The sequence below is a fragment of the Oxyura jamaicensis genome, chromosome 11 (genome assembly GCF_011077185.1).
Source record: "Oxyura jamaicensis isolate SHBP4307 breed ruddy duck chromosome 11, BPBGC_Ojam_1.0, whole genome shotgun sequence".
NCBI lineage: Eukaryota > Metazoa > Chordata > Aves > Anseriformes > Anatidae > Oxyura > Oxyura jamaicensis.
Genome location: NC_048903.1, coordinates 3,383,686 through 3,395,962, shown reverse-complemented (window position 1 = coordinate 3,395,962; position 12,277 = coordinate 3,383,686). Strand labels below are relative to the sequence as shown.

The window sequence follows — 12,277 nt, the reverse complement described above, 5'->3', positions numbered from 1 at the left end:
AATTTTGCTCTTTTTGAAGAAATAGTACACCAATAAAAACCAGAGACCTGGCAGTTGGCTCTTCCCTTGGCATGTGCATCTCCACTTTAACACACTCCATGGGCTTCATGACGGCAGTGGCATGCCTCCATCCAGGGGCAGGGCCAACATTTGACCCCCACAGGGGAGCACTGCTGTGTTTTCCAGCACAGTTAATCTCCCAGCCACCCTCTCACCAACAGCCAACTCTATCTGCAGGTAGGAAGCCCTTCCCATGAGACAGCAATACAACTTTTTGATCTGTATCAGATGATTAGGACAGCAAGTAAAGACGATTTCTCCTTTAGCATCTCTCCTATTTGGTGCATTTCCACTGCATAGAGCTATCTGCAGGAAGCAAACAACACAAAACAAAGCCAGAGCTCGGAGGGAACTCACATTACCTGCAACAGCGCCTAGGCCTGGACTTGAAAAGAGTGCGGGGCGAGAGCCCGAGTGCTCGCAGGACCCCCGAGCTAGGGGAATGTCAAGTGTCCAGCCTTCTCCTTCCTTCCTCAGCTCTCCTCCTGACCTTCAGATTCCCCACTGATTTAAATTAAGCTTGCCCAAGGCTTGCAAGCTTGTAAGGACCTCCAAGAGAGAAAACAGGAATGGTGTTCTTGCTCAAAGGGCAGCATTACCCCACACTCTAGGTTGACTTCACTGCATTTTGAGAGAAGTAGCCCTTGGAAAGAAAGGCAAAGAGAGCAAAACCAGACTTGGGTGTTGTTAGAAATGTTTGCTTCTGACACCTCATTATCCCTAAAAATTTTCAAGCTTGGGATCCCCCCCAGCTTCTTTTAACATACTCCTCCTCCTTCAGAGTTTGCAGTATCTGTGTAATTTTTCAGTCGGGGATTGGAGGGGATTAAGCCCTTGCCAGCCCGTCCCTCCCAGGAGCGGTGCCTTCACATGCATGTTTCATGCATGTTTCCAGTGCCAATGCTCACACTCTTCACAACAGAGGTGAATAGCAGCTTATGTTATACGCTATAGGATAAAGTCAGGACCTGCCCAACTGGATATTTAGCTGCTCTTTGGTCTGTCCTTCATGTCCTTAACCTTCTTTGTGTTGTTTTACTTACCAGTTGTTTCATGAAGTAGTTATCTTCCTATATGTACCTGTCACCTCAGATATGAGAACAATTTACCTGCAACACCAGACTCCACCTAGAGCAAGGTCTCCCTGACCACCCCACCTATGCCAGAAGGAAACTTTGCTGCTCCCCTTGTAGGTCTGTGGATGCACCAAGGCTACTTGCTGCGGTTTGATTCAGATCATTCTCCCTCTCGCATGCCCATTTCCAAAGAATAACACCAATCAAACACGATTTTGTTTTGCCTCTGTGTTTCCTCTATTAAATTTGTGGTACTCTGATTCCTTTGTCAAGCAATACAGAAATAAACAGCACAGAGAATTTACAGGGACAGATTCAGCTTCACTCCTATCGGGCCACACTTCCAGCTAAGCAAGCAGCTCTGCTTGATATGTTCCCACTAACTCCAGCCAGCCAAAACAACTAACAGTATTAGTGACAAGGCAGTCAAAACATCTAATCCAAGCCCACCAGAGTTGCTGGAGCTTACGTGGAAGCCTCTCCTGCTATTCCTACATTGCTCTGGTTAGCCACGATGTCTGGATGAAGCCTGATGTATCCTTATCTGCAGACATACCCACATTCTCCATTTCCCTGAGGTTTTTCATATTTCATATCCACCATATTCTTACTCGGTAGGAGCTTATTAATTAGGTGCGATTGGTCAAATAAAATTGCCTTTGCTTATTATTGCCTCTCCTGGGCAGATAAGTATATATTGTTCCTGGACAGCTCAGATCTGCTTCACATGGAAGCCTGCACCAGCAAATTAAACAAATGGTTACTGAAAATTACTGTAAATATTAAAACGGCCAAAAGGAATGCCTTAAGACACCCACATATTCATGAAAATACTTGTATTCACCCACTCTTCTATAGTAGAAACAGTACTAATATGACTGGAGAAGACTACCTTCCTGAAAAACAAAAACTTAGGGTCAGGAACAGTACTCGCAGGAACTGATGACCATGCACCTCTTCCAAGCATCTCTATAAATTAACCTAAATATTAATTCAAGAACTTGATGTTTTTAATAGTGCAGGAAAAAAATACTAGTTTAGATCATAAGTGATGGGAGGAAAAAAGTTGCTCTGGTTATGTTGCCCAGACTTGAATTCCTTTATCATTTGAGATCCTTATTAAGTCACTTGCATGGTATAGATTACAGTTCAATCCTAAAATTCCTCTACATTTATGTTTCTTATGTTTTTTACTTTGATATCCTGCCTGTTTTAATGAAGAACAGGATGTGCAATAGCTTGTTACTTACGGCAGTACTTTGACAAGGAACCTGGATCTTAATAAAAAACAGGAAATAAAATCCTTCATATTAAATCAATTCTTTAAAAAATAAGCATGTGAATGTCATATTTAAGATTAAAGGTATTTCTCTTTCCAGGAAAGGATCATAATAAGGTGGGCATGTGGCTATTTCAGAAACTGCACACATTTGGTAAAGAGCTTATAGAAAACAGTGTCAAATCCCATATTGAACCCAGCTGCTGGTACTTACTTTTTGATGTAAGGCTTACTTCCTGCAGATATACATCAAATTAAATTCTTTACTAAGCTCACAATGGTGTTTTCCCTTTAAGCAGAAAGGCAATACTTACCTGAATGAAATATTATCTCTCTTTAATGGGTTTCTACAGTGAAGCCACATTTTACATTTTAAAAGGTGCAGTGACAGTAGGAATGAAGAGGGAAACTTGCTGTCTATTAAACCAGTTTATTTTCTCAAAAATAGCTTTAACAAAGCAAATTGGGGGTTCATTACACCAATGATATATCAGTGTCCTAAGAAGAATTTTGATAGGACTGTTCCTGCAATGTACCTTGGCCAACAACACATAGTCAGGAACACTGATGATTTTAAGATGCTTTTCTAAACAGAAGTGTGGAATGCTGTAATAGCAGATACACCTCCAAAAATAAGGGTAATGGATAATAATACTGAGGCAAAGAAGCAGACAGACTTATATAGTGACATTTTTCAAGGCTTTGTTTTGAGCACTAGAAACATTCAACATTTTTGATCACAAGAAATAACTCCTACTAGATATGAAACAGCAAGATTAAGCTTCTAATTCTGATTCGGTAACATCTGCAAATGTCTGTTTGGAGTGATAATACAGTGTCTCCTATCAAGAAAACAAATGAGCAAGGCATAATGGAGCAGAGTCAACAAAGAGATGCAATATGTTATATATTAGGCTCCCTTACATTCTGTCAGCCTCCTTTGCCTGTTGGATATATTTATCGGATCCAGGATTCTGAGAAGATGTCAGAAAGCTATAAGGTTGTTCAAGAGCAAGTTAAAATACAGAACAGTGCTCCTTGATCTCTGCTTTATTCAATGCACACACTTCCTGTGGTCCTTAATTTAGGTGATAGTCCATTTAAGGCTCCAGATATTCAGCTAAAATTGCCTACCAGAGATGTGGGAGGAAACATGAAAGCAGTACAACAAGGGGTAACAATGAGCTCAACCAGGCTAAGGAATTTTCCAAAATTTACAGCACAGCCTTACAGGGTGCAGAAGGCACTGGACAGAGGTCCCAGTAACTCCATTTTACAGTAATGCTTGCCTGAACCTTTTACAGATGTGGTAATTCAAAAAGAAGATGGCTGGCTGGCGCTATGAGCCTTCGACACTGCTGTGTAACTATTAGAAGGGAAAAAAAAAACAGTGAGAAGTGCAGTGCTTCCACCAAGAGTCTCCCACATGCTGAAAGATTTTAAGAGTTTCAAAGCATGTTCATTTTTAAAGTAGAGTTGATCTATAAAAAGCAAAATAAAGTCCTTTGGGAGATTACTGCCTAGCAGTTGCTGGTCATTTCTGTTCCTAACAGCTAAGTCTGGATGCAACACTGATAAGGGGGCTCTTCCTAAATTGGAACCTAGCTTGGAAACTCTCACAAATACCATTTCTGGGCTTCAAATTCAGCATTTCAGAACAAAATAACCTCATTGTGAAAGTGCTTGTTTCTGACACTAAGTATTCATATCTGGACAATATAGCAACCCATATGAACTCTACGTATCACGGAACATTTGCTCAAGAGCCATGTTGTCATGCTATTAATCTGGTCCTTTGGATAGGAAATAAATTGCCAAGCATTGAAATCGTCCTGAAAACGTTGGGGCAAACTGCAGTTCAAGGGCAGCTGCTGGGAGCATGCAGCATCTGATGAACCCCACAGGAGCTGGCCTGGTTTCGTGCCCAACTCTAACTCTCTGCTCCTAGCCCGGCATCTTTCGATTAACTCATTTCACAGGTAACCTCCCTGAAGCATTCAGGCCAACCTCTATTAGAACAGCAGCCAATGCCTTCTAAGTGAAGGTATCAGTCAGAGTTGCTCAAGAGCTGTTCATTTTCAGCATTGCCAAAAAGCCTGCAAGATCAGACCAAAACATGAAAGAGCATTCTGCAAAGCTCTGGCTGCTGATACCACTGAAAAGCCAGAGCAGAACAAGACATCGTAATGGTAACAACCAGCAATGATTTGCTCCAGAGAGGTTTTGCCAGACAAACTGGATGGGTGAAACCAAAAGCCTCAATAAAATATACTACTAAGATTCTCCTATCTCACACCCAAGGTATCAACACACTATTTGAATCCCAGAGTTTGCCTTGAATTCTCCGGATCTCAAACAAACGCAACCCTCCCAGCAGCTTTGAGGACGGACCCAAACCTGCTCCCCTTTGGAGACTGCCACAATTACAGGGACAGCCCTTGCCCAAGCCACTTGTGGGAGCACAAAGGGCAGCCAAGGCTTTTCTCATTACTTTCTTAACATCACCATTTCAAGAGATAACTTTTCCATAGTGTTGGCTTCCAGCTGCAGCAGAGATGAATGCCAGCTTGGCATAAGTCTGCATACAGAGCCAGGTGGATTTACAAGGGCCTGGGGGCATTCTGTGGATGAGCATCTCTTAGTGTAAGCCAGCATCTCTCCCTCCTTCCCCTGCACAAACAGCTTTGCCCAGACTGCTGTATGCAGTTGCATTTCTCTATAATACACAGCTGGGGAGAAGGCTGAGATCTGGCAAAACCAAACACTGGCTTTGCTGCACAATTTTCTTGGGTTAGTTTGATTGGTAAAGCAGACTTCTCCCGGCCCTACAGGCGTTTGGCTGCTTTGCCTTGAGGATTTCCGATAAGACTTCTCCAACCACTACTTATCTGCTGCAGACAGCCATTTTTTACCCTCACAGCTACTTTCTCCTGTCTCTTTTCTTTCAACAGATCAACCGTCACGGCTTCAACAATGCCAAGGATGCTAGAGCATCTATTTATTTACGCTTTTTACTCTATATGTGTATACATAGACATATAGATATATATGAAATACCGTTAAAACAGCAGCCAATGCCTTCTCTAGGTGGTGCACATCTGGTTCCCCAACTTCAGGCTAACTTGTAGCATTTTCTTCCAAGCAAGACCCACTCGCTTGAGCTAATCTCATTTCATGTCTTCCAGACAGGCTGCCTGCCATGCACATGCCTGGGCAGAGGCAAAACTTAAAGCTTCTTGTTGCTCGCAGGGGCGTAGGCAAAACCCTAAGCCGGAGCCCCACAGGGCAGTATTAGGCACTATTTCATAGGAGAAGTGTGATTAATGCAACAATGCCAAGAAAAAAAGCCCTGGGGAGGATCTGTTGTGAAATGCACCCAAAAAAAAAAAAAAAAAAAAAAAAAAAGGAAAAAGCATAATCTAGAAGAGTATGAGGGCAAAATAGAGAACAAAAGAACAAAAGTAGGACTCCCTGCTAAGCCACTGACACTTCAAAACAGTGGAGATTTAAATTTTTATAAGCTTGACTTGACCAAAGTATCAACCATCTCCAGCAAGTCTTACTCCTGTTGCAGTTTAGGATCACCAATTCAGATGTGTGCTTGCACCTTTTGTGCCTAAGAACACTTTCTAAGCAAGAGAGGCTTTAAGCACGTTGTAGAAGCCCTCAGCCATACAGATGCACTGTATAACAGAATTTCACCCAGATACAGTGTTCACAGGGCAGAAGTCAGGAGGACCTGGTGGAGCGCGGGGTGTAGGACCACGAGCTCCACGGCTGTCATCCCAGCCCCATCCCAGCTGCATCCACCCACACAGCAGGGTCTGCATGTGGGGCGCCACATGTGAAGCTGTTCAGCTCCAGAGTGGAACGGCGTGTGAAGCTGCTTCTGCATCACAGGGGGTCACAGAACTGTTTTTCTTTGGTTCCAATGCTTTCAATATGGGCTTGACATCCTGACATTTCACGCCAAAATGAATCTAGACATCCGAAGCAGAGCCTTGCGGGGAAGAGCTCAGCCCAGAGTCACGCAATGCAGGGACAGTCATGTAACTCACAGATGTTAAACATTAACGTCTTCTTTTAGATAACAAAGTGTGCAGAACAGGTAACATCAGTCTGCACATGATGCTAAGGCAGCTTTGAAAACCATTTGACAAGCTTCAGGAAACTAGGAGCCCCAGGAAAAATATTGACCAAATGCCCTCAGTGCTACCATGGAACTGCCCAACAACCACTGCAGGAACCAAAAATAAGATGGGGCACTTGATGATCATTTCATAATGAGCGAGTATGTGTGTATGAAACAAAACCACTGCTATCAAGGCAAAGCCTTCAAAAAAAAGACGTTCAGTTCCTCCCAGCAGACCACTGCAAAGCCAGCCCAAGGACCTCTCCTACCCCCCACATCCTGTGAATGCTTCTGGACACCTCCCATCTCCCGGCACCAGGCTGGGCTGGGGAGCCTGCCACTGGGGCAGCACTCGCAGCAACAGCGACTGAGGTTGGGCCAGATCTACCCCATTCCTCCTGTCCTCCCCGCAAGGCCATCTAAAACTACAACAGCAAGAATCAGTCCCCATCCTTACTGAGGATGTAAAAAGGAAGACATGAAGGCCTTCATAAAACAGTGAACAACAACAACAAAAATGTAGCTCAGAAACTGAATGTTTTCCCTTGAAATATTTCATTTCAATACCATATTATTAACTTGAATGTCTAACCCCAAAGTTATTGCAAACCCATAAGAGTTTTCCAACATCAGCTATTCTGAAGCAAAGTTAAACTTAGGCAAAACTTTATTCTACCTCCTTTAGAAATAGGAAATTCATTAAGCAAAGCCCTAAAGACTTCTGGTTTGGGTCCTATTATCTTTTTCAGGAAAACACATTCCATGAAATTATTTCCAGCCAATGCTAATTACGCTACAGCTTGTTCCACAATAACACAACTACTCCCGTATCCATCCCAGAAACCAGCTGTTATGTGGGAAAGAACAGAAGATAATTTTTACCTCCTTTACTTAAAAGTAAAGCGACCACAAAATTAGATCAATCAATGATTTTAAATAAAAAAGTATTTCTACCTGTGTTACTGCATCAGCACATACCTCTTCATGTGCCTTGCAGCTGCAAGACCAACTTCCAAGCCATTGACTGACTTATTTTACTTTTTCCTCAGAAACTAGTAGGGTGAAGCACATTGCTTCAGTTTGCTAAGCTGGCGTTCTCTGTACCACGACCAATGCATATTCTCAAAACAAAGGCCATCTTCTCAGAGCCTATTTTTTCCTCTTCCTGCGTGAGGCCAGATATGCTTGAGTGTACCTGCTTCTGATTAAAAGATCTTTTCAGTTGAGGCAGGAACATGAAATGAGCCTGACTGATTTTCTGTGTTAATACCAGGTTCTGATTGTAAAATTTCGCAAAGACGGAAACAGTATTAATATGAAGAACTTGTTCCTTTTCTCAGAAATCTTTGACATATATACACATTTCCTTAAAAAATATCCTTCAAAGGAAAGTGCTAAAAAGAACAGTGCACAGTGTGTGGAGAACTAGAATAGAAGAGTAGCACACTGGCTTAAATTTGGTCTCTGCTATTCTTGAAAAGGAATAAATCCTTTATATGATGCAGTTTCAAATGCAACCACAGACTTGTTACCCAGACTGGCCCTGAGATATTCTATATTGCAGTAACAGAAACACTTTACATTGCTTGTTTTTGTAGTAACGTGCAGAATACTTGAGCTGTTTTCAATCTGAATTCAAGAGATAAACTTACACAAATCCTAAACCAATGACTTTTTTAAAAACTAAAAAACAAATTGAACATTCATACTACCTTTTATCAGAAAGAAACAGACATTGCAGTTAAAAGAATGCAACAGAGTTACAAAAAGTATAGTAATTGCTTCATTTGGAAAGTATTTGATGATCCCTAGATGAAAGGTACTATTTTATATTACGACAAATCATAGCAAGGAACAATGGAATTAAAGAAATTAAATGTAAATGAAGCCTAACCTTTGATTGGAGAAAAAAAAAAAAAAAAAAAAAAAAAAAAAAAAAAAGATTTTCCTAGCCTGTAGTTTCCTCACAATTTCTATCTTCACATGCTAAAATAGGTGAAAACTGTAAACTGTATTTCAGCATGTTCGCTAGCACGAATAGCATAGGTGATTGCACTTAATTCCTTCTTATCTGTGTACATTACTACAACAGTGAATTATCATGTTGCATCAGGAAGCCCAGCTACCATCCTAAATAGGCAGATGTAATAAAAATGTTTTTCTACCATTCCGTCATACAAAATCCCATTCAAAGTGCAAACGTGTTTAGCATACTGCTGGCTGCTGCTAGTTGGGGTCCCAGAACTCATTGTTCCCGCAATCAACATTTTGCGGAAAACAATATTTGAATTTGTGTTTGTCTATTTGAATTTCCACAGGGTCGTGGCAAACGAGGGGAGGTGTGGTGTCTGTACATACCGGAGTCGGCGAGATGGGCTGGTATGGCTGTGCTTCTGGCAGCCTGTTCCAGGATTTGGGTGCACTTGGCCACTAGATGGTGCAATGAAATAAAAATAACGGCCTGAAACTTCAGAGCTTATCATTTAATAGCATGGAAAAGCCTGTTCCAAGTATTGTAATACTCATTGTAGGTGATGAACATAGTAAATATTGTATAATCGTGAATTTCCATACTGTAATTGCTGAGTTATTTTGAAAACCCTGTAGTAAGACTAAATCAAGTTCTAATGCTCCTTCAGTGTGAACACTACAAAGGCTGCTTTTGCCCGTTCGAGGACCTCACGCAGTGAACTCTTTGGGCCTAACCTTTCAGTACTAAAAAACAGCTCTCTAACAGAAAACAGCAAGGTACTTCTAAGGCACTGCACCACCATGACAAGCAGCACATCTGAAAGGGCTGCCAGCTGAAGCCTGGCACACAAACTGCCTGCACCTTTCACATACAGCACTCAGTTGTGGCTCAAGACACAACAGCAGGGATGGGAAAAACATCCCTAACCCTGTTACTGGCATATAAATTAAGCTGTTTGGTCAGAGCTTCTCCATCTGCCTCCTCAGCTGTAGGCAAACTGAAAAGCATCCACCAAATATTTACAAGAATATATCTGGATGTGTATTTGCTTTGTAAAGTATCCCAGTCGGCATCCGTTTTTATTGTGCTGACAACTAGTACATGAGAAACACAGGCCCTTTGGCATCCCTTTAATGAAAAGTGAGAATACATTTTATGTTACTGCTCTCTGACGCTGCTCAGTATGCTTTTCCTATCTGTGCATGCATTGGCTAGAAGCACAGGACTCACAAAAGTAAGCACCTTAAAGCTGAACCAAGTTACTTACTGCAACAAGTAATTTAAAAGGCAGTATTGAATTCAGAGGGGATAACTGGAGGCCCATTCTGGCACTGCTGCCCACAGTGAATAACAACTCTCCTCTCACAGACCATTCAATTCATGGGTGTCACTTCTTGGACATTGTAACCTATTGTAACTTATAACTTGTAAAATACTTTCATTACAGAGTTCTGAAGCCATACATCTCTTAAACCTACACAGTAACGAAGTCCGCTCTCAGAGCTGGCTTTGCAGCTCTGGCACCCGTGAAAAATATGTTCTGGTTTTACACTTACCAGGGGCACGACTTCCAGCAGCACTGTGCAGCTTCAAGGGAACCTGGGAGCTACTCCAGGCTATGCGCAGCGCCACACTGCATACCTCCCCCAGCCTGGCATCAGGTTTCTGATGCAAATCAAAGTATGATCTTTCTAAACCATACCAGCTGAGGAAGTGACAGCTGTTTTTACTTGCAAACTCCTCCTACGATAACAGCCAGAATGTGGACATGTGAAGCCTTGGCACCTCTAGTTCTTTTCCTGATTGAATGTACTTGCACAAACTCCTTTAGCTACTTCTTTTTAGGTTGTTTCCTTACATTCTCGAACTTGACTAGGAAGTACCGGGCAAATATTGGCCCATTCTGACACGCAATCCCTACTGCTGTTGTCTGTGCTGCAAGGCTCCAGAGCAACAGAGATCTGTCATTCTCAAAAGGTGACCCGGCTTTAAAGGTCACTTCCCTTCCGGCTGAGCGTATTTCAGACGCTTCACCCAAAATGCCATTTGCCACTAGAGGGCACTCAAACCAAGCTGTCATTCACAGTAATGCACTTCATAAACGTGGAGGGTTATACGAGGCCTAGCAGAGTTCCTCTGGCACCTAGTAAACGTGTACTGCATATCTAATTAATTTTTCTACTGTAGGACAAACATCAATTTTATTTATACGTTTCCAACATTTGGAGAGCAAACCTTGGTCCAGACTAATGTCCTGTAAGTCTCGAACGAGGCTGTAGGTAGTATAAAACAGCTTGTTTTCTTCAAAATAATTTGCAGGAAAACAAGAACCGAATCTTTCTACTCATTGTCACGTAACAGATTCAGTCTTACTACAATAGATCAGCAGTGCTTCATCCTCCCCTTGGGCAAAAGCTAAAACATAGGGAAAGCAAAGATTCCTTTCAAAGTCTGGATAACATTTGACTTCCGCTCGCTACATAAACAAGCAGCTTATTAGTAAGACAGTAGGGTAGATAGATTACCTGCCAGTCCTACAGAAGTGGGAGTGACCAGCTCCCTGCGGTTTAGTAACATAAACACTAGTTGCCCAGTGGGCTGGAAACATTAAGTAGGCTGACTGTTATTTCTTAAGGAGGGAGGGGGCAAAAAGGGAAAGAAAAAAGTGTTTCTCCAGAAACTGATTTTCTAAGAAGCAGAAAGTACATTTGGAAGCTCAAACATACACATTAGTAAAAAGAACACTAAAATACACTGAAATTAAACAGGTACAAGCACAGCTGAAATGCTGGAAACCAGTATCACTGTTATCCAACGGGCTTTCTCTTGGTTTACTTTGTAGGGGGACCCACTGCCTTTTTTTATACATATACAGGCTACACACAGAACTGGGAAGTGTTCAGTCATTGCTGCTTTTCAATACTGCAAATTTTGACATGACTCCTTTATAAAAATACAGGGCTGAGAAGGAAACCACTGAAATTGCAGTGACAATTTTTCTAAAGTGAATTATGATGCCCTTGGGTCCATCTAAAGTGAGTTATTTTCTGAGTGAGGTACCTTACCTTGGTAGAGCAAACTTGTTTCTCAGCAGCATATCACTCAAGTGCCAGCATTGATCAAAATATCAGTATATGACAAAACCCATGTGTGACTTGAGAATGCATTCTGTGTTTTCAGGCCTTATCCTGAGAATCCGCTTCCCTAGAAAGGAAAACAAAAAGCTTTTTGAATAAAAAAATATGCAGAACACATACGGTTGTTTTATCTATAAAAATATTTTATACATTCTTTAAAAATACTCCATGTAGTCATTAATGTTTATCAAATCAAGTCAATTTCATTTTTAAAAGCTCAATTATCGCAAAGCATTGTTAAAATTCCTATCTTTCTAAATTATTAAAATGCAAATAACTTCTTAAAATCTCATTTGTGTTTTGCCATATGCTTTGTAGTTGTACGGTTCAGCCTCAATGAATTCCAAAATTAGACTGGTCAGTTTTACTCGCTGGCCTCTAACACCAGCAAAACCAGGCTCAGCAAATGAATAACCAACCCTCTAGAAGAATGGTTAATTGAAAATGAAAATTAATTCCAACTTCTCATGGCTTAGTTTATTTGGCTTGTCACTGGAAGAAAATCTGTTCATTTAATTGGCGATGCAAAATTTGATTGTCGCTACAGCAGTATTTTTTCTGAGAAAGCTCAGCTTCTAGAATAAAAGGACCACATGAGGGTCTGTTTTCAGCTGATGCTGT

The 12,277-nt window shown here is 41.5% G+C and overlaps 1 long non-coding RNA gene across 1 annotated transcript in view; it reads right to left on the bottom strand.

Moving 5' to 3' along the window:
• Positions 1-11,603: 11,603 nt before the first annotated feature.
• LOC118172922 overlaps positions 11,604-12,277 on the bottom strand; it is a 256,732-nt gene continuing 256,058 nt past the window's right edge. Inside the window, exon 4 of the long non-coding RNA XR_004753897.1 lies at positions 11,604-11,723. This is a non-coding gene — a long non-coding RNA (uncharacterized LOC118172922). The remainder of the gene's footprint in view (positions 11,724-12,277) is intronic.